At 35.8% G+C, this 23,571-nt stretch overlaps 1 protein-coding gene across 1 annotated transcript in view; it reads left to right on the top strand.

The window, feature by feature from the left end:
* Positions 1-5,921: 5,921 nt before the first annotated feature.
* Positions 5,922-23,571, top strand: part of LOC124408660 (pleckstrin homology domain-containing family G member 5-like) — a 114,154-nt gene continuing 96,504 nt past the window's right edge. The window contains exons 1-3 of the mRNA XM_046885769.1: positions 5,922-6,347; positions 15,534-15,627; positions 15,702-15,792. The gene's annotated coding sequence lies outside the window, so the exon portion shown is untranslated. The remainder of the gene's footprint in view (positions 6,348-15,533; positions 15,628-15,701; positions 15,793-23,571) is intronic.

Here is a 23,571-nt window from a genome sequence, read left to right as displayed (position 1 = left end):
GAAAGGAAAACGCGAAACGCCGGATGAGGAAGTGCAAGTGATCGATCGGTGACTTCAGTGAAGTTTGCTGTGATTATTCCCGTCTGCAGGAAGAAGGGAGCTTCTCGAGTTGCTCGGTTGTTAAGACGAGTTGGAAAAATGACGCTGCGGAAGGACGGGAAGAAGAGTTCGGCGAAGGGAAGGGGGGCTGGCCGGAAGTCCCGGAAGGACAGCGATGAGGGGGAGGAGGGGGGCGAAGGCGAGGTAGGAAAGGATGTCGAGAAGACGCTTCACGCCTCCTCCAAGGCCAACTCTGCGAAGAGCAAGGCCTCCAAGGGTGGCAAGGATACGGGGGGAAACAAACCCCCGAAGGACGTGAATCAGGGGTCGAACAAACCAGGTGATTTTTTTATTTTCGAAAAAAAAAAGGTGAGGGAAGTTTTTAGGTTGGTAATACGGAAATGAAAAGCTGACTTTTTACTGGATTTCGAAAATTCGAGTTCTTGATCGATTGATTGATTAATTTTTTTGATTAGGGATGCCAGGGTGGTCAGTATTCATGAAAATTATGGAATTCTCAAGGAATTTGATATCCCCTAGAAAATAGCTGGAAATATTAGGGAATTTCATGTCGTAATTGGAATATAATAATTTTTATCCTAGGATCGTAAAGACTTAGCCATTTGGTGAGAAAAGAAATTTTTTCTTTCAACTTCAAGGCACTAGTTAAATGTAAAATATTCTTGTTCGTATGACTGTTGCATTTTTTATTTATTGATCAACCTGAATAAATAATGATTCTTGTCTGGAAAACCTGGAATTCTCAGGGAATTGCGTTTTCATAAATATAACTGGACACCCTGGAAGCGGAAGTTGGTAGTCAGAATTAGTAAACAAGCGTGTTGCGCTTTTTGGATATAGAAATATGGAGCTCAGTTTCACCCTCGTAATTCTATAAGAGCATTTCCGGTTTCAGGTATTTAAAAATTTTCATCTCCGGACTTCATTACCTTGTTTGAATAAACATTAGAACGTTTGTCTGCTGATTCTAGTTTTCATAGCTTTAGTTTCGTGATATTTTTGCAGATGATATCTGGACAACGAATGAATGGATTTTTGCATGATTTTGGATTCAGTCGATCGGACTTTTCTTGACTGATTAGAACTCGTTAGGTTTTTTATGTTATTGGTAGAGTAGTTTTTGAACTTTTAGATCGACGACGTCAAGGAAATAAATAAATAAATAAAAATTATGTTGACTCGAGAATCGATCAACAAATTTGATGATTTCGATCTTACAATCGATGCAGTATTTTCGTCTTAGAACTGACTGACTGAATTTTGGATTTTTTTACGGATATTTCAATAACAGAATGCAGAAGTAAAAGATTTCACTTGTCGTTAAAAAAAAGGAAATTAAGTCTTTGAGTCGTTAACAATCCTGATTTTGAATTTAAAAATTTTTCTCGATGTGAAATTAAAAATGAAGATTATACACAACGATTGCAAAATTGGAAAACTTGGAAATCCCTCGAAGTCATGCAGTTGAGTTGAAGCAGATTGAAAACGAGCTTTTTTTTTTTAAATCTTGAAACAGAATAGATCAAGTCGTGTTTTTGAAACATTATTTAAAAAATAAGACAATCGTAAATTCTTAGTAACGATAATTCGGATGATCGATTGATCGTTGAAAAAAAATCAAAAAAATCGTGAATCACTCGTGTTACTGTCAGTGAGCTTCCAGTAAAGCAAAGACGAGTTTTTATTGGTACAACTCGAGCTGAAGAGAGCTATAAATGACGAATAAGCAACATCGTTCGATAGGTGTCATGCTGGCCTCGACCGGAACCGGAAACGACGTAGAATAGTCGATACTTATCGTTTTGACGTATCTTATCGAGCTTTTCGTTCAACGAAACTCACTCATGTAACAAACTGATTTATTTATTTGAGTTTCCGTCGAGCCGATTGCGAGCAAATTACGATTATGGTTTATTTGTTGGCCGTAATTGAAAAAATCCGTAGGTACCGTTTCATTAATTATATATATATATATATTACATATATATTAGGGTGGCGCAAAAAAACGACTATTTTTTTTTTTTTTCAGTCTCGTGTGACAAAATGTTAGTTTTTGATGTTTTAAGAGCCCACTCCAAAGAACAGCTCAAAAAAAAATTTTAAGAGGTAGCTCCAAATTGTTTAAAATGTCAAAAATCGTCAAAAAATTAAATTAAAAAAATTATATTTTCAGTATTTTGTTTGATTTTCAATTCATGTCGTGGTGTATTGTTATCGATTCTTTCTTACTAAATAAAAGAAAAAAAATTTATGAAATTTTAATATGAATAATAAAAGGTCGTTCGAAAAGATCTAAAGATATGCACCAAAAAATTGAAAAAAAATTATGAGCGACCTTTAAAAATTCAAATTTTGAACTGAAACCTTCGGCAACTTATTTTTTTTTTTCTGTCTATAAAATTATACTGTAACGAGAAAAAGATTGAAAAAAAAAAAAAATAAAAAATCGATTTTTGACGATTTCTAACGTTTTAAAAAATGTGAAGCGACCTCTTAAAAATTTTTTTTCGAACTGTCCTTTGGAGTGGGCTCTTAAAACATCAAAAACTAACATTTTGTCACACGAGACTAAAAAAAAAAAATAGTCGGTTTTTTTGCGCCACCCTAATATATATACATATTTACATGCACATCTAGTTTATCGAATAATTATGGCAGCTAATTTTTCCGCGACGATGAGATTGCTTTATTAACGTATAGGTACTCTGAAATAATCAAAGTCATTGCGTTTTAAGTCTGATTAAAATCGGCCTGAAAAAATCGTTAATAAAGTCTGTATATGTAATTAGAAGAAATATCTGCACGGTTAGCGGAAAAAATTGACGAAGAAACCTCCGTTTATAAAAGATCCCGAGCTTTTGTTTCGGATATTTGGAAAGAATGGTGAGAGAATGAGGAATTATGAGAGAATGAAAAAATGCTGGGAGGATACAAACGGAGAAAAAAAGAGAGAGAGAGAGAGAGAGAAAGTACGTGTAGAAATAGAGAAGAAGAAATAACGGTGCAACTTATTTCAAGAGATATAAAAAAGATTTCTCGTTCTCTGCTTCACGTTCATTTATAATTCACTCGTTGTGTGTTAAATTCTTTATTTCGTTGTTCTTTTTTTTTTGTTTTTTTTTTTTTTTTTTTTTTTTTGCTTTGCTTCAACCTTTTTTTAATTCGTTTTTCTTTAGAAATTAGATTGCCAAGCTCTGAATTAGATACCTCGTGACTTTGATGATATTAAGAAGAAAAGGAATTGAAAACAAAAGGATTTTTGGATAATTATTGGCCAACTTCTTGTATCCGATGAAATTTTATTCAAGATATTTTCAACATCGTTGATGCTATCGATACGATATTTTCTTTTTATACCGAAAGTGTTGGATATTTAAGCTTGCTACGAGCTTTTCAGACTGAAACGACGTGATCTCACAAGCAACCGGAAACGCAAATCTTTTTTCGCACGTCGTGTCTATAAATCCTTGCGTTGAGTCATTAGGCTGGAATTCGCGAGACAAAATCTATTGACAGCCGTTGTAATCGAGGGGAAATTTATTTTCAGTCATTTATTTCCTGTGTGTAAGCTGACTATTGATAAGTAACTTGACTTGAGGCCTTACATACGTCTATAGCAGCGCCAAAAATTCGGTAGGAGAAAGTTTTTTTTTTTTTTAGTAGGGATAAGAATAGAAATTAATAAAAATAAATAATACACATTGTTTATTGGTATTTAAACTTGATGAAAAAAATTTATTTCACTTTTTTTTTTTACTAAAATTACTGTATAAAAAATGACGCGATCCACAGAATTAAGGAAAAAAAGTTGCTCCACGTTCGGCATCGTATCTCGAGTAAATGTTGATCGATTTGAAATTTTTTTTAAAAATTGATGTGAAATAAAGTTGTAGTTATAGTATGTCGAGTCGGATTTTTGATGTTTTGATTTTAGAATTAAAAAAAAATTAACGAAGTATAAAATTTATGACGTAAAACGCTTACTTTTGTTTTAAACTACCAAAAATGGATAAATTTTTCGAAATTACAATTTTTCCGGCTCGACATACTATAGCTACAACTTCATTTGACAAGATTTTTTTGAAACTTTGCAGTTTCGCAGATCAACATTTACTCGAGATATGATGCCGAACATCGAGCAACTTTTTGTTCTTAATACTAGTTGTGGATCACGTGATTTTTTTTATACAGCAATTTCAGTAAAAACAAAGTGAAATAAATTTTTTCATCAAGTTTAAATACCAATAAACAACGTGCATTATTTATTTTTATCAATTCCTATTGTTATTCCTACTAAAAATTTTTTTTCTTGTAGCGCATTTTTGGCTCTACTAGACGTATGAAAGGTCTTTAAAAACGAAAATCTGTAGGTTATGTAATATAACTGACGACAGAATTGAAAGACATAAAAGAAGAGCATGAACGAATAGACGAAATTCACCTCAGACACGTTTCGAGTCTTGTGTAAACGTCCGTAATCGGCCCGAAGTCGATATCTTGGCGGTGGTGTGAAAATCCATCGCGTGGTGACTAAGAGGAATGAAATTTCATTGTCAACTAGCTTTAGATTTTGTAAGACGGATTTAAGCGTTTGCGTAAATTGTTTCCAGCAAATTTCAAACGTGATTCATAATTAAATGTTACTTTTCATTTTCTAAGAATACAATTAATAATTATAATTATTGTACTTAACCGGCATGGATAATAATCATGCAATTTACGATCGTCCGATGTAACTGCCTGTATTTTCGCTTTAATTCGTTGCAATTGGCAGGAATTTTTTAGCGCTAATTTTACCTTGTTGTAAAAATTTATCACAAACTTTCTCGCGTGTGCGGAAAACTTTTCACGGTCTTATAACCGATCATTAAGTCTCGAGACTCGGTTAACCTTCGTTGAGGACAAAAAGAAGCCAGAATGTTAAAAGCACTCGCCGACGTCGAGTCGAACTCGCTTATCGCTCGCTCGTGTTTTTCTAGTTTTATTGTTATTACGTTTTTTAATTATAGATGTTTCCGTGTCCCTCGCTACTCCGATAAGATAGTATAACTCTTGTAGGTACTCGATTATATTGTGGTCATGCCTCTTGTAATGCGGGTCTCCGCTTCATCTTATACTTCCCTCAATTTTTCGTACACGCAATGAAATAACAGATCGCTGTTTTACCGACAAGAAACTCGCGTCAAGTCGAATTTACACGCATTTTAATACATACACTTTTTTCTTACGGATCTCGTACAGAAAAAGTTGATTGAAATATCTGCACATTGAGGGATACTTGATTCTACTGAAATTTAATTTTAGAGGTTATGGTGGATTCTCGATTTCCATTGGAATGAACTCTGAAGAATCTCGTATAAATATTCAATTTTTCTAGAGTTCTCAAGAACGATTTTCACGATAAACTTGTCGGAAACATAATGAACAGAAGATCTGACTCTCCTCTCTCACTTTTTAATCTTAGCCCTTTTTTTCGTTTTCACCGAGAACCGGAATTGAACGTTTTTTGTCGGTTTCCACACGTATGCGAAAGAAAAATTCTAAACACTCTGAAGTTATGTTCATTTCTGCGATCTGAAACGATTTTTTGACAAAATCGGCGGTGAAACATCGCCAATAAAATTTTCCTCAACCCTTTGAATCTTTACTCTCCCCTCTTTTCTGCCTTTCAAAACGAAACGAGAACCGAAATTGGACGATTTTTAATGGATAAAATTTGAAACATCTTCAAGTTACTTTTATTTCTACGATCGCAAACGATTTTTCGATACGATTCGCGAAAACCATTGATCAGAAAATCTTCTTCCACCCTCGTCACAAAACAAGGATCGAAGTTGAAGAAATTTTTTGTGGTTTCCGCAGGTGGTGGGAAGTCGAAACCGGAAGGCGGTAAGCTCGAACGGAAACCGTCGCTTCGTCGAAAGTTTGGCGCGCTGATAAGAGGGAGCGCCGATTTACCGGCTGCGATAAATCGCGGACTGGCGCCGATCCGGCGGAGTTTCAGCTTCAGCAAGGAGTTGAACCACCTCCACGAGTCTCCGACTCCTTACAGGACTCGGGGGGCGCACTGGTACAACAGCCTCGTTTCCCTCGCCGAGGATCAGATAATCGACGATCGGAAACAGAGCGACGAGGAGGAGGGGGGGGAGGATGATCAAGACGCCGTAGATCATCGGGCGTCATTTGCGCAGCCAATCGCCTCGAATTCCTTCGAATTTTCTCATCTCGAGGACGAATTTGGCGGAAGAATTCTTGCCAGGGCACAGAGTCTCATCGAAAAACATCCTGTAAGCATTTTTCCGACATTTTCTTTTGTTTTTGGGGTCAATTTTTTATTTTTTTTTCCTTCTTTCTTTTTAATCTTATCTTTTGTTACTTTATGTGTAGGTAAATTTCCATCTTTGAAAAATATTTTTTCTCATTCGAGGAAGAAATAAACGTTTGACAGAATTTTTGTTTTTGTAACGAGTGATTCGACTTGTTCTACAACGCGTACCAAAATTATCGTCCCTTGTTTATCACTTTGTTTGATGTTGATGTAAAATGCCGATCAAAGAAAGAATGACTTTAAAAAAAAAATTTTAATTATCGTTCAAATTGAGTGTTTCGTTTAAGAATGCGAGAGATTGTCGTTGAAGAAATGAAAAAATCGTTAACGAGGACTGAGATTTCAAAGAGATTTGACTGGGTGCAATTAAGTTTCGAATAATTTGTTTACGCTGATTATAATTTTTTCGCAATTTCTGTTGGACATCTCGCTTCGTATAGCGACAAACGTTTCGTCACAGTTTTCGCAAACAAATCAGTCGGCTCGACCCGTCGAGGATTTTATTATCCAAGGGAAGGGAAGAAAAATTAATCAACTTCTGACCTTTCATGCGCGTTTTTAATTAGAAAATTTATTAGCTTGGACGAAATTTTATTCCGTCGACTTGACGATGCGATGCTTGGTAAATAAATGACTTTCTCATTATACGATTAATCAATGGTACAATAAACAGCAGTTTTTTAATATACTATTAATCACGATATTTGATGAAAAAAGAAAAAAATTCTTCACGTTGCATTATTCATATTTTCATTTCAAACGAGTCTGGAACATTTCCCTGTCATCGCTGATAATGCTTACCGCGACTTTGACAATGCATATCGCAGAACATGAACCGAGGTAGTGTTTAAATAACCACTTCCTCACGACATATTACGGCTTCAGCATCATATCAACTGAACAATTCTATTTGTAACTGATATAAAATGTCTGACGAATCGAAAAATTGAACCTCTGCGTTGGAAAAGGCGTGCGTGATTTCCTGTATCGAATACTTGATTAATTCGACGCACATGAAGACCCTCACTTATATTGTTTTCTTTGCCTCATACCGAATTGCATAAGATATGAGTTTTGGATTGCCGAATTCGGGCAAAACCGATTATTTGTTCTTTATATTTGATTTTTGCTTTCTTTTCTCGTATTCGTTTCGTTATTTCATACATATTTCATCGAATCGGGCAGCCAAATTCGCGACGTTTTTTTTTTTTTTTTTTTGTTTTTTTTTTCGTAAATATCATGACGCGCGAAAATTTGGAAACATATTAAACCGTTTTATAATATGACACGCATAAAATAAAAAAAAATAAAAAAAAAAAAAAGTGGCAAACTAAACTAAACAGCGTTAAAAATTATTCACCTTAAAAAATCCAGTTTTGTTCGAAATATCTTTGAAAAATAAGAAGAGAATAAGAGATAAAAGCTGTACTCGGATTACACATTGACAGTTGCATATGAATTAAATTATAAAATTTTCCCCAACATTCGATTGACAATAAAATTGTTCTCTGCAATTTGTAATCTGTTTTACGCTTGCAATATATATGCGAGTCTTTTTTATACAAGGCGAAATGAGAAAAAAAATATGATATTGCAATTGGCTGCGTTAAACAACGGGTTTAATTTGCGGCTAATTTTTCCTTCTTTTCTTTCCGAAATTCAATAATCAGATGATAAATTAAATTCTTAGAACGATACGTACTGATATAATACAATGTTTATTGAACGCGTTATTAATTTATGCAGTAATAATGATGTCGAAAAATTTGACAACAATTGAGGCTGCCTCGTTAGATAGATTAAAAATGTTAACAAGATCGTTTTTGTTGTTTGTTGCTAAAACATACCATTATACATATACATGCCACCACCTGTTCGCGTGTAATCGCGTGTCATTTATGGGGGGGAAGAGAAAAAAATGTGTTTTTTCATGTCTTTTTTTTTTTTTTTTTTTTTTTTTTTTCATACGCGTCGCGTGGCGGTGGGCTAGTCGTGTTATATTTATACCTACACACACACACTCATATATGTATATGCAATGTTTCTTGTGCAAAGATCCAATTACGAGAAATTTCGCCTCGCGGATAATTAAATATCGACCGAAGTTCGTCGACGTCGCCGCCTCGGTTCGTTCAGCTCCCAAAGGGAATTTTCCCCTTCTCACCCTGTGCAAAACGATGGTGTTTGTTGGGGTTGTAGACATACATTCTTAATAGAGGCACGTGATTTTGCAAACTTTTCGCCGGCTGGTTTGCATGTTTTTATTGTTTTTATTTATTAATTTTTTTTTTTTTTTATTTCTCATGCCACTTTTTTTTAATTAGTTGAAAACAGTTTGACATTGTGAAAACTATTGTCATTTGTTTATTCCAATCATTTCAAAATTTGTTTTAAGTTGAAATAATTTTTTCTTTATTTTTCCATTGTATTGAAACTTTTGAATTTACAAAAATTATTGTTGACGAGCTTCTAAGATTTTGAAGAAATTGTTAATTGTATGCCCTCTGCTGTAGGAAACAAGTTATGAAGTTATATTGTGCAGGTGAAAAATAAATTTTAGTGAATATTTTTAAGCACAGGTTTGTCAAATTTTTACTCAAAAGCAGTTTCTTCCGTTTTATAATCGATTAAGATACTTTTTACATGTCGAAAAATAGTCGAAAATAGCGTATATATATAGCAACTGTTTAATTTTTAATAATGGAAAATTTTCAAATCAGCTAAATCAAAGAAAAATAAAGGAAGTTAAAACATCAATGATAAGATATCAAATTTTCTGGATACAATGAACACTGACAAAATCGGTGATTCTAGACAACCGACTGTTATTTATCCACGTAAAAAAGTTTCAACCAGATTGAAGAATGCAAGGTCGACAGCCGGTCGAGTCGCCACGGAATGCCCTATATACGAATGCTCTGGACAGAAATGTCCGTTTTTTCCGCCACCGCGCCGCTTCTGCTACTTTCAACTCGTCCTATTACACACAATGCAGACTGTGATTCACTATCGCAACAGGGAAAACACGACGTAGTTTTATAATGTTATTTACACCCAGACTTCCTTTCAGTCTGCTTGTATCGATCATTCTCTCGACACGTTTGAGAATCCTTTACTTAATTCTTCTTCTTTCTCAATGTCGTTCGTGAAAAAAACGTGTAACGCAACATTTATCAATCGTTTGAATCATGCCGAAGAATTGTCAGATCAAAAGATATCTTATATTTTTTATTTATTTCTTTTCTTTTTGTTTAAATATTGAATAAAAACTTTGCGGATAAGGAATCCGAAGAGTATACGAATGTATAATAATTTTGTGGTTGTGATTAAATTTTGTGTACTTAACTAGCATAGAATTTTTTACTTCTGATTAGAAATGAAAATCTTTGATGTTAAACTGTGATTGGGTGACTAAAATAAAACTTATATAATAATATCTGCAAATAAGTTTCATAATGAACTTCATCTGGAATCTGATCAGTATTCTACCGTTTTATTCCAAAGTACGTATTTGCAATTACGTGATTAAATTGATCTGCACATCTAGATCTATCGATCCTTTAATCTGTAATTGAAGTATTGTGAGTGGTTTTTACTGTAGAAGTAATCAACTTGAGAATCTTTATTACAAATTACGAGGTGAATAATAATAGCAGTACGTGGTATAAGCATCGAATTAGTGTTTTTCATTCGGATTTTTCTGCCTCGCCACAGAATGAACTTTTTTTATAAACTGGAATCAATCCATCGCCGTTTCCTGCACAATGTGCACGTATGAGTGTATAATAATCGCTTGGGTGCATCTATATTGGTTTGAATAATTCATAGAACGATTTATGGGAATGATTTTGCGGACAATACGTCGAAATATCGAACCATGCAGTCTGCATGCTGTGGATTAAAGTGAAGTTGGCTTCTGTGAATTCTGCGAGACGAAAATTATACCCCCTTTAAGGGTGTTCACAGAGCGTTGAACCCTTAAGTTTTACCGATAAAGTTTCCCAAATTATGTATATAAATTTTTCTCTTTTCTCCAAACTTTGAACAATCACAGGGCTTATAGTCCAGCTAATGTTCTCGCCTATGAAAGGATTGTGGCATACGATTTGGTTACTCGGTCGGTACATCGTTTACCATAGTGATAAAACAGGAATACCAGCATTCTACTGGAATCCATACTAAGGATTAGCGATTAGCTTGTGCTTCAATGAATCCATCAAGTTTCGTCTGACCTGTTTTGAAGTTTCACAATAGTAAGGTTTCAAGTCACTATGTACATACGTCATAGTTCTCATGGCAAAGTGGCTATTTTAGGAAAATTTAATTCAACCATGTAGTGAAAATTAATCGTGATCGGCGAATGTGCGTCCCCAATGATCCATAGAGTAAATAATTTTGAATTGCTACAATAAGATGATCCTATAAAATTTTATTTGATGATGACACGAGCAGATTTGCATAAACTCGACTGTATTTATGAAAGTTCAACACGACTCGGTTGATCGAAAGAGAAAGAAGTGCGACATACGATTTGGTTACTCGGTCGGTATATCGTTTAATGATAAAACAGGAATACCAGCATTTTACTGGAATTCATATTATATAGTTTCGTAATAGTAAAGTTTCAAGTCACTGTGTATGTCACAGTTCTCATGGTAAAGTGGCTGTTTCAGGAAAACTTAATTGAACTATATTTACACTGAAAATTGATCACGATCGGTGAATGTGCTTCCCCAATGATCCATAAAGTAAATATTTTTCAATTGGTATAATCAGATGCTCCTAAATTTTATTTGTCCATAGCATTTGTCAATTTGTGGTTAGCTTTCGAGCGGGATGTCATAGGTCGAAAGCGTTCCTAAATCGTTGGTTGGATTCATCAAGCATTCTTTTCTTCCGGCGAAGCGCGACGATGTAATCCGTAAGAGGGTGGTGCGGTAGTATTTAGCCCGAAGTACTCGTACCTACAGACCGTGGGCGAACCGAGCACCATTAGTCCTACATTAGGGTTATTAGGGGGTACGAGTACCGATTCTCTGACATACAAATGGCGGGCGGACGAGGCTTTTTGAGAGAGAGCGAGAAAGAGAGAGCGTAATTGCGAGTGGCTGTAGAGAGTCGCCGAGTATATAGCAGACGCCGCTGAGTCTTGCGAATTTTTATACCTACTCAGGGCTGCTGTTTCTCGGGTTGAAGAATTTCTCTCCTGTACTTTCGTCATTCGCATTAATTTTCTCTTTGTCAGACGTTCGCCAGATTTCGCGGAGGACTTAATCCACCGCCGAGACTCTCGTGGCTCTTTCACCTCGTTGCAACCTTTTTATAATCGTTTTGTCCACCGTTTCTTGCGCCTCTGAATTCAAGGGGTGGCGGTCAAAACTTGGAAGGGGTTAATATTTCGAATGGCCGATATATCGAAATTTTAAACGAAAGTGGTCATTGTAATCAGTGACACTTACGAAATTCAAGATTTCGAACCGTTCATCTTTCGTTGTTTTATTTTCGCATGTTTGACATTTCGATATATCGGCCATTCGAAATATTGGTTCTTCCAAATTTTGACCCCCATCTGTTACATACTAGGTTGTTTGTGAGGTAGATCCGCCTGCATTCATGCAATTCGGGATACATTTTATCGATCTTCGCCTGAATTCCAACAACTCGGAATACATCTTGCCGATCGACATTTGTCTCGTTGTACACCATTGGTTGAGTACTCGCTTCGCGTTTTTCCGATCGTCAATCGAGAAATAAGTTGCATACAGGCAGGCGCATTTATCCCTATATGCATGTTAAATAGTCGATACGAAAAATCGACGAAATAACAGGGTATGATGTATAACCTTATAACCTATCAAGGTACTAATTCGCTTAACTTTTATTCAATTGTACACTTACTTACGACGAGTACCCAGGTAGTTGAAAAGAGTCGTAAAAAGACTCGGTTCCATCTCGTCGCGTGTGCGTTACACAAATTGAACCCTTGAAAGTTTAAAACGTGCTGCAGTATCGAAGAAATTGCAAACTCGCTAAATTTAATCAGGCTTGTTTATACTTGAAATTATGATCAACGAGTTTAGCAACTTTTTATCGGGACACAAAGAACCGATGAGCCAATTGTACAAGTTTGGCGAAGCGCAACGTGGATAGTAAAACCCTCTTTCTCAAGACTCAGACACAGGAAAACACTTTACGTTGTTTCTTTACACGACACTCGAGCTTCTCTTTGTCGTTCTTTTCTCATCTAATTATGATCAGAGTCGTTGACACAATTTGGAGGTGGCCTAACACATATTGAGGAAAACTTCAGAAATTGTGGTTTTTATAGAGTTCCGTAGAAAAAGTATCTACTTCTAGCAACGATTCTCTATAAGGTTATATAATATATACGCAAAATATGTATGAAATTATATTCCTTAAACACTGCTAGACGTCGCATTTTTCTTACAAAGTAAACTTACAAGTTGAAAACATACCAGATATAGAATTAAAACCACAGTATTCTACGAGAAACTTTATTTAAAAAAACTAGGCGATAGTACGTTTTGAATTTCTCATAACAATGGTAAGAATTTTTCTTCTACAGAAAGACGACGTTGAAGTTTTCAAAGTTAAGCTAACGATGCATTTTTCACAAAAAAGTTTATCCCAAAGTTGAATTACAAGAAAGCAAAACATACTGATAATTTAGAAACTCAACTCCAAACAACAAATTGGTCATTTTTAATGTTTCCGTCACGGTAACGTTACTAATTTTTCCACTCCATATATAAAAAGAGTATTCCTTGAATGTTAATGATGCGAACGAGGTTTCGCCGGCAGATAGGCAACCTCAATTACACCTAACATACTTACAGCGTGTGAGATGTAACTTCGGTTGTCTATTTGCCGGCGCAAGATCGTTGGCGTTGGGAACCTTCACCGAAAACTCCCGATGGAATGAACCAGTGAGACATAACAAGGACGATGAGGCTCAGAATCAGGGCGATATTAATTAGCGCGTAACTACTGATCAAATAATCATCATTCCTCAGAGCTTCCCGGTAAAATCGCCGCATCCCCCCCCGGCCTACTTTTCCCCTGACTATTCGAGCCGACATTGCATGGATATGCAGTTATGGGCACTACCTTCGAGATATACTCACGGTGCTGGCTGGTACGTGGCGAGACGCAAACATCCATTGGGCGAAGGTATGTACCAGCCTACACCAAAGCTAATCGATCGATCGCCTTGGCGTGGCAGTTATGTAGGCGTCTAGGCTGCAGGCTTCAGGATAATATCGTTTGCCCGTCATCCGCGGCGAACGTCACACGCAACGAGTTCGCACCCTTGCCGATCTCGTCGATGCATGCAAGCACCGCGAAGCGCATTTTGCCTACTTCAGGGAGTTGCTCGTGGGGTGAGAATAGATACTGTTTCATCGCTATTTTATAGCTTGACATTTATCGAGTTTTTATAGTCAAAAGTTACGATAATTTAAAAAGAAGAACGAAAAAAATACAACATGGAAAATACTTGCGTTATTGGAATTGTCTGTTTCATTTTTTAAATTCGTTTATAAAATTTGTTTTAAAAATCACACTCAAGAAATTGATGTACGAAATGCATTCCCGATCTATGTAGCATGAAAATCTTCAGTTTAGTACTTATTTATTATACTCTGTGAGAAACGTTATATTGGTAAAATGCTAGCTGGTCTTATTTAGGAAATAAGATCCATCTACTCTTACAATTTTTTAGATCCGTGCGTTTAAATAGTGTTACGACGATCCTTAAATCATTTCCAGCGAACCTTCATTACGATTTTTATGCTATTTCGTAACGCTCAGTAATTGAAACGAAGCGTGAAATCCTTAACTCAGGAATCCCTTTAGGAAAATTCTTTTTCCTAATCTTTCTTTTGCCTCTCTGTATTTTTTTTCAAAAGGACCGATGCTTTATATGTACAGTGTTATACCGTCTTTGATCGGTAAAAGTTGGATAATTGGGTCGGGACCCATGATCTATGAGTGATGTGACTCAAAGGGAGAACCGGATCCAGAGCAGGCAGCTCTTTGAAATTTTTTCTCCGAGGCTGGACAATTTCGAGGAAACTCGATTTTAGACTAGGAACTACCGAGGATTCAGGGTTTCGAGGCTTAACTTATGCGTATATATATATATATATATATATATATATATATATATATATATATATATATATATATATGAAAGAAAGTAAGAAATCCCGTTCGAATGTACGCGTCAAAGAAAGAGAGACAAAGAGAATCTCTTTAACTTGCTTGTATAATTCTTTGCGTTTGTAAGAAACGAGTTCTGCGATCCTCAATTTCTTCTTTTTTTTTTTTCTTTCCAGCTTATAAACTGATCCTTGAAAACGGGATTGATTCTGTATTGAATAAACTTTTCAGACCAAATAAGAAAGGAGGAAAAATTTTATTTGAGATTGAGCGTCTTGTGTATAAGCTTTAGGGTTTTATTCCGTCTTCATCGTCTGATTACGTCAGGTGGAAAAAAGAAACGTTATTTAGAAATATATTAGCCGATTTGAGGAACATCTTATATTATTGAAGATTTTTCTTCAAATTCAGATTTCAAGTGATTTAAGCCCTTCGGACTCGCAGAACTGGATTTATCCGTTTGGTAGACTTATCGAGCGGCAACGATCCCGATATTCAGAGTGAAAAAATGTATCCAGAACGGAATTCGATCAACTTAACCTCTCAATTCATGCTAGGATGCTTAGCGTCCCGTCTTTTTTTGGAGCTTTTTATTTGTTTGTCGGCCATATTGGATCCGCCATTTTGAATTTTCTAATTTTGAGTACAGATTCATAATCAGTGACCCCAAAAGCCCATGTATGCAAAATTTTGAGAGAATCGCGTGCAAGAGAAAATGCATGCATGAAAGGGTTAACCTAGATGATGACCCACTATCGCTCACCTGTAAAATAAATTTGCGCATTTAGATGAATTTGTTTTTATCGATGTACCTAACCTATAAACATAGGTTGAAATTGGGTCGATTTACGACGTCTTCATGATGTGAGCTTATGGCTGAGTAAATATCATCATCGAGACACGCCATCGGAAGGAGTCGTTACTGCGTCTTATCACCGACCTCCATTTCGTATTCTTGTTGCAGGCGACCTTCGGCCACAAAAAAAGGACATCGACCCGCAAGGGACAGACCCTTCCGCCCTTCGGACGTCACAGCGATCACTATGACTCGAGAATAGGTGAGGAAACCTAGACTTAAAACTAACAGCCTGATTTCATATTGAATTTTTTAATCCTTCTCCTCGTTTTTCAGACCTCACTAGGCCACCCTTTGAAGCCTCCAGTCTGCCGGCTCTTACAGCCCCCGAAAACCTCGAGGAGGATGAATCGTCGCCAACGAATGTGTGAGTATTCATTTCTACGGTTTTATGTTGGCCATTTTTTGGCCTGGGAGCAAAATGATTTTAAAAATTTTATCGCTTTTTTAAACAACGTGGCTAGAACTTACGGTTAAGGGGGTGAAACAACCCTTTGATAACTTTTGGCGATAGCCAAAAATTTTGTGCTTTGATAAATTCTCAACCCGTTTTTGTCGAATTTCGTTTCAACGCGCTTTACATCAAGTTCTTTAGAAACCCGTCGTCGAAATTATAATTCCCAAAATGAGGGACATCGGCGTGCATTAAAAGCGAAAATTCGATATCCAAGAAAAATTGATTTCTACGTGATTTTCGAATCTTATTTTGAAATTCATTAGATTGAGTTTTTACCGTTTCAAAATTGACATTTCGGATCTAGAGAAAAGAATGGCTTTTAGTATGACGTGAAGTTATCAAACCTTTGAACGTGCGGCGCTATGCGTAGGAGTGATTTTTGAAAATAGAATTTGTCTGAATGCAATTTGAAACCGAATCCGGTGAAAAAATGGTCGAATTATGTTCTGAATCGTGTGGCTATTTATGGAAAGTCGCTAAATAGTTATAAATACGAGAACCTGACCTTGACATTGCAAAATTCAAACCACCAGTTGAAAATAGCAAGAGAGTACAAGAAAGTGCAGAATTTGATCTCAAATTTTAGTTGCCTTGGATCCTTCAGTTTAAAAACCAATATCTTGTACTTAAATTCAGAAAAGTCGACTCCTAAGATTTATAAACATAAATTTCTAGAAACATTGCGATGTTTTCCATTTTCTCCAAGCGATATCTGATCTGCCATTTTGAATTTATCTACTATAACCTGAAGTTATGTAGAAAGGAACGGCTTAAAAAACCTTTAATAGACAAATATCGAAGGATAAAAAAGAAAAAAAAATCAGGTTGTTATATAAAGTTTGTAGAATTTTTCCATGATCTGTGTAATAAAAATGAAATTTAGATAAAAGTATATAAATCAGATTGAATCGAAGATTCTATGACGAATGAAAATGAATCTTCATAATTTGTTTTCAGACCCGCGTCGCAGCGACTGATAATAAAGTTTACTCGCAATCGGATAAAAACGTATCTTCGTTATATGGCAGCCGGGTTTTGCCTCATTGTCAGTCTCTTTTCACTTCTTTCTTGCAGAGTGTTATCCCGTCTTATGCCAACCATTACGATTGTTAAAAAATGGCTAAAAGCTCGCGATTATCACCTCCAAGAAGCAGAGACTTTTATTTTTTTCTATTTTTATTTTTATCAATCCGTCGTCTTTCCTTTTCACTTTTTCCTCGTATTATCATTATTACGTTTCTTCTTTCCCCCACACAAATGGGACAAAATCATCCTACTTGATTTCGTAATTCTCTTCTTATCTTATAATTAAATTTATTCACCCTCCGCCAGGATTATATATCCTTCCTCCCTTTTCGCCCCGCTGCTGCGCTCTTCTAGCTTCCAGATTTCTCACTTCAATATCGCAGCCTCATTCCGCTATAAATGGTGTATAATATCCTCGACCTCGATCTGCAATCGATTTTAAATGCACCGCGGCGTTGAAATAATAATAATAATGAAAAAAAAAACAGGTTTCAGAAAGAATGAAGAAAACACCACAAGGGGATGAGAAAAAAAAAAATTCATCTCCCTCGATTCTTAATTGCAATTCTTTCTTGCGCGCTATCCGATCGGTTAATCAATCAATCCCAAAAATTTGCCACATCAGCTCTGGATAATTGAAAATAAATTTTTAACCCTAGGGTAAAAAAAGTTACCAAAAATAAAAACGAAAAATCGTCAATAAATTTTACTAGTGTGAAGAAAAAAAAAAAAAAAAGAAGAAAAGAAAAGAAAATCTTCCTCTCGTAAATTATTGCGCAACTTTTCGCCGGCTTCCCACTCAATTCTCGACGTTTTCTCCCCTCCTTCGGCTTGACCCCCGCAGCATTCATTCCCTCGGAACCCGACCCACGGAATGGGCGAATCCATTGTCGTTCGTTTCGATTTTGACCATCAATAAGTTTATGTCCCTTGGGACTTCGAGTTCGGAGGTAACCTGGAGCGCCGCAAGTAGTAGAACCAAGTCGTTGGTCAGACGGCCGCCGCGCTGTTTCGCCCGCGGCAAATCGACCTAGAACCAGGCGGTTGTGTTTACGTACAGTAGAACCTCGATATTCTAAAACTCGTCTGCAAGCTGATTATTTCTTTACGAAACTATGTAGATCGAAAAAAAAATCGAGTCGGGAGAAATTGAGGAGAGTTAAAAAAGGATGTAGGTCTCACTTGATAAAATAAAAATAGGAAAAAAAAAAAAAGAAAAAGATTGACAGATTATTTCAAGAGATAAATTTTATAACTACATATAATACAGTAAAGAAAAACACTTTTTATTCCCGACTCAACCATAATCTTGTTTTTTTTCTTTGTTTCTTGCGGGACAAAAGTGGCATATCATTTTATTCCCTCTTAACTTTTTGCCCCTCATTTTGCGGGAATAAAGTAACACGTTTTTTTTTGTGGCAGTTATTAAATCATTTTTTAATTCTACTTGGTAATTATTCACGATCAATGTTTCGGTCTCTGCAAATCGAATCAGTGACCATTTTATTCGACTCCGATTTGAGGTTCTACTGTTATACGGATCTTCTGCTCGAATGTGATATAAAGTTGACTCGGTCTTGATCGCAATATTTCCCATTCCCTCCAAATTCGAGCTGAATAGCGAAGTAAACGAATCGAATCAGAAGCCCGAGATAATATCGTACCTACTATTTGGCTGAATCGCTTTATTTAGTCGACCATTTCTCTCGGCAATTGGTCCAACTTTTTTCAACCCTCGAAGTGTTGAGTTTGACGGATTTGCATTCAGTTATGCGATGATGATTAAACCAAAAAATCAAACTGTTTTAAATTCAGTATTTTAATGGCCTTGGAATGAATGATACGAGTTTTGATATTTGCAAAATTAACAAAATGGCGGTGATTTTTTGAAAAAGTTGAAAGAGTCCGTTTTTTTTGCTTTTATTTGCAAACAAAATACGGCTAAAATCAAAATTTCAAAAAATGCATGATTCATTCCAAAGCCATTTACCTGCTGAATCTAAAACCGTTCGATTTCTTGGTTTCAGATTAACCATCTCCGAGAAATCATCAACACCGTAGACCTACCTTTTTTCAGACTGACTTTTAACTATAATTTTCGTGTATAAAATTTTTTTTCTTTAATGTAACTTATTAAGCCTAATAAAGCCTGCGTCAATATTTACAGTTGAGACTTATTAAAAAAAAATTTTGAAAAAACATGAATTATAAAACCGATCTTGACATTACGTATTACACTGTGATGTAATATTTGCGAGTACTTAAATAATTGAAAAACAAGAGCAACCCCTGAAAAATGTTCCCGAATTATATTCTCACCTCATCTCATGCTTATTATTTCATTCTCCCTGTACCACCAAATTTTTCCAGCACCCTATCCGTTGTTGTGCTGCATGAACCCTTCTCTCCTTCTTCTCTCTCTGTATAAATTTCTTTTCTCTTCTCCCCCTCGTAGCTTGAACTTTTAAATTGAAGAAACGACCCGCGCTTCAACCCCCGAAACACGCAAGAGTTCGCCCTTATCTTATGCAAGCCTATTATGCGAAGCTTTTGAGATTGCGAGAAGAAAATCCTCACCAAATTTCAATTATCTACCTACAATTATCACTCGGGTATTCCGTCTTTCGAAAACTGATTATATTCATATCTGTATACACAGATCTGCGCAGAGCCCGTGATAATCCGTAAAGCATTGAGATCGTGGCGAATTATTCTCTCAATCAATCATCGCGTTCCACAGCTTAAAACTGGAAACTTCAAAGGAAAATCGTTATCTCAATTATCTTCCACCCATCGACCAAAAAAAAATAAAAAACTTTGCTCTCCAATATTTTTCTTCTGTGATTTTCTCAAGTTACATGCTAATTTGTAAAATTTTCGCTTTCTCACATCACTTTTAATTTCTCCTCATTTCCAATCCACTTACGTCGAGGTGCAAACGTGCTTTAACCTCCGAATCGAAGTATCTGCAAGAGCCAGAGTGAGTCGAGCTTCCGGTCTGCAGCGTACTATAGATGAGACTTTGGCCGTATGTCTTCGCCTCGAGATCGAGTGCACCTCCAATCTACCTTCTACCTTCTACCTTCTACCTTCCACTTTACTTTCTCCTCCTCCAAACTACGCGACGTTATTTATCACCACCGCACCACCTTCTCCCAATACGTTTTACAGACGTTCCTGCAGAGGCTTTGAAGGGTACAAATATATACCCATACCTATACGAATACACTGCACGTCCAGGAAGTCAGTGCACCCGACGAAAGCTGCATCAAGGCATCGCGCGAAATGATGCAATTTGAAAGGATCAGTTCTTTTTTTGAAACTTCCCGTTTCTCTCTTTTCAGAGAAAAAAGGATTTTCGGTTTTTTCTTTTCTTTGGTCAGTCACGTATTATCAAACTTTTTGAAGTTAGTTGAAATTGACCAAAGAATTGAGAAAATTATTTTCATCATTTTTGTAAATCGAAGATGCAAAATTTGCTGTCAAAACAAAGTTTTCCGATTTTCCGAGTAACAACTTGCCAAGTATTTTCTCCACGCTGATGGATGGCAGTTACTTTAACTGCATGCGTGAAAAATCTGTTTAGACTTGGTGGGAAGTTCGCTGCATACGAGGAGTTGAAAATTTATGGGTTTATTTAAGGGCGCGGAGACACGTGCATCTACGATGCAAAATGTTTTTCCACCGCTTGCAGAATTTATGTATGTACGTAACGAAGAGTGTTGCATGGGCAGGGATATCCATTGCCAAGGGTATTTCATGTTGCCGTGGCGAATTTTCCCTTAAGGTCATTTAGTACTCCTATCTTTACCGACCGAGTAAACTCACTCCTTTTTTTCATATATTAAACAAACAAACGAACGGAAAAGGTTAAAATTTCAAGACTATGCATCGCATTTTTCTAGCAGAATTCAGGAAAATTACTCATATCCCGAAAATCGTAGATAAAATGTGTGGTTTTTTTTTCAGGGGTTAAAAAGTGAACAGCTGAGATGTTTTGAGCAATTCCGGAGAACATTAGGAGTAAAATTAGTCATCGCGAGACTCTTTTCGTGCAGTATTGTGGTCGCTAGACGAAAACTAGGAATCACATAATAATTTCGTTTGTTTGTTTAATATAGAAAGAAAAAGGGCGAGCTTGCTCGGTCGGTAAAGGTAGAATTACCGAATAACCTTAAAATGTAACTATAAAGTTGGCAAAACGTCTGTTTATGAAGGTCGAAGCGAGCATGGAATAAAATTATACGCAATGTATAATACGCAGAGTGTTGAGATAACTGGAAGCTTTTGCAAGCCAAGTGACGCATTTCAAGAGCTTTTTCCTTCACCACTTGCCTCTCGACGGATTCGTTTTTGCTTTTGCTTTTTCAACTCGTAATATATCCCCTCAAACACGTTTGCACATTAGCAAAGCGTCAAATTGCTTGAGGATAATCAACGCGAGCAAACATTGTCTGTTATTATACCATGTGTAAATATATCTATACATATATCTACACTCATTAAATATACGATATACATATAGTTGTGTAGGTATATAGCTATAACAACACACGGCTCTATGCGCGCTTTGAATTACGGACCGAAATAGACAGCCGAGAGAGTCGATAAAGAGCGACGGTTGGTATAATTAATTTACGGGGGATTATGTTTTTCATGGATTTTTTTTTTTTTTAACTTTTTTTACTGTCTTTCACTTTTTTATTAAAAAAATTTTTTTCTTAATTTTTCTTTTCCCTTTTTTCATTTTGTTACTATATACACATACATTATAGAATACGTTACGCGTACTTTGCATAGTATTTATACCGGTTGAATGCACAGATAAATGAACGAGACTGAAAAAAGTAAATAATAATTGAGCTGTTCGTCAAAGATTTTGTATAATAATAATATCACTATTTTTTACGTCTTGCGATCATTTGATGTACAGTATTAATTATCAGATGCACACACACACACACATATTTTGTGTAAAAAACAAAAAAACAAACGAGTACTAGATTCGTTGGTGTATTGATAGTTTTGGAAAAAAAAATGTAAACAAATTTGTTGTACGATATTGTTTCGTATATTCAGTTACACATGTCATAAATTGTGTTGAGAAATTTGATGAAATTTTTCCTCACTGCTAGAGCGAAACGAGTTGAAATAGCCACGCTAATTTGATATTCGTTTGTAGCAAAGTGCAGAAAGTAAGAGAAAAAAAAGCAAACAAACAAACAAAGAAAGACAAAACTTATCTATAAACACCAAGTTCACGTGATTTCGACGTCACATTTTATACGAATTTTGAGTCTGGCTTCAAGATGTCAATAAATAAATAAATAAATATTGGTTGTAGCGATGAATCAAAATCTTCAAGATATATTTATCAACGTAAAAAAGAGAAAAGTAAACTTTATAAGTAATAAATGAAGACTTTGGTTGTCATTCCAAGGTATAGAATCAAAATCTAATTATTATATTTAACTGTAAATTGAAAGAAAAAAAAAAAAAAAAATTTCTTGTCCACCTGTGTTATGCAAGATCCTGAAGCGTCAACCTACTAGTTTTGAGTCAATTTACAATAACACACCGAGTCAGTCTCACGGCGATCGATTCAGACGATGGGGTAGGTCGGAGACTATCGATTCACCCGGAGAATTGCCAGGAAACACACCGTAGATTCTGTGAATTTGTGATCACGCGGCGCGTCTGCAAGGCGCCCCTATCCTGGGGGTGAATAAACCGTCGGCCACCCAGCAGGTCGCACGATCCTCCTGGCCTGAGGTACTTCCGCTTTCTAAAAAAGTTTGAGCCTGTCTTATGGTTCCTTGAATATTCGAACGACAGGTCGGTGGTTATTTTTTTTCTAAAAATTTTTTACGATTTTTGTCAAGAGATCAGAATACAAAAGTAGAAAAACAAATATGTTTTAAAAAAATTTTTTTTCGTAGTTTTTGGGTTAAGGACTGTAACGTAAAAATAGATATAGATAAATGTAAAATAGTCAGGGTAGTAATAGAGGCTAGACAATGTGGCATGGAATTTATGTTTCCCCAATAAGTCTAAGACATCAAAGTTATCGATAAAAAATTGCAGAAATCGTAGAACGATTTTCATCTTTAAAATTGACCTATTTTCAATCGAATTTTTACATCAAAGCCACGTTTTATAGATAAACGAAATTGGTTACTTATCCAATCACACAAGCTAGATTCAATCCTGCAGTTTCTGTCAAAGTAAAAAAAAAAAAAAAAAGGAAGCGAATTTAACCGTCTGATCTGTGGAAGATAAAACGGAACGAAAAAAAACTAATAAAACCGATGAAAAAAAAAAAAAGAAAAACTAAAGAAATCGAATGGTAAACTGTCCAGAACTGTCGTTAAAGTGAGCAGGAAAATACCTGGAACCGACAGGTTCCTGATCGTAAATGGTTTTACCCGTTCATCGGTTGCACTGGAAACCTCTATTCGAAGAATCAATTATAGTTCCGCTGAGAAGAAGAAGAGATTAATTCAAAAAGCGGTCACTTAGGTCACCGTCAGTCAACCTTTGTTTTTATTTTAGCGTTATTTGTCTCGTTTCTCATTTTGTTTAAATTGTTTATACCGTATTTTTTTTTTAATCATTCATTTATTTCTCTGAAAAAATTAAAAAATTGTGACAAAACCGTCACGT

This window comes from Diprion similis, chromosome 8, assembly GCF_021155765.1.
Source record: "Diprion similis isolate iyDipSimi1 chromosome 8, iyDipSimi1.1, whole genome shotgun sequence".
Classification (NCBI taxonomy): Eukaryota; Metazoa; Arthropoda; class Insecta; order Hymenoptera; family Diprionidae; genus Diprion; species Diprion similis.
This window is presented reverse-complemented; position numbering and strand designations above follow the sequence as displayed.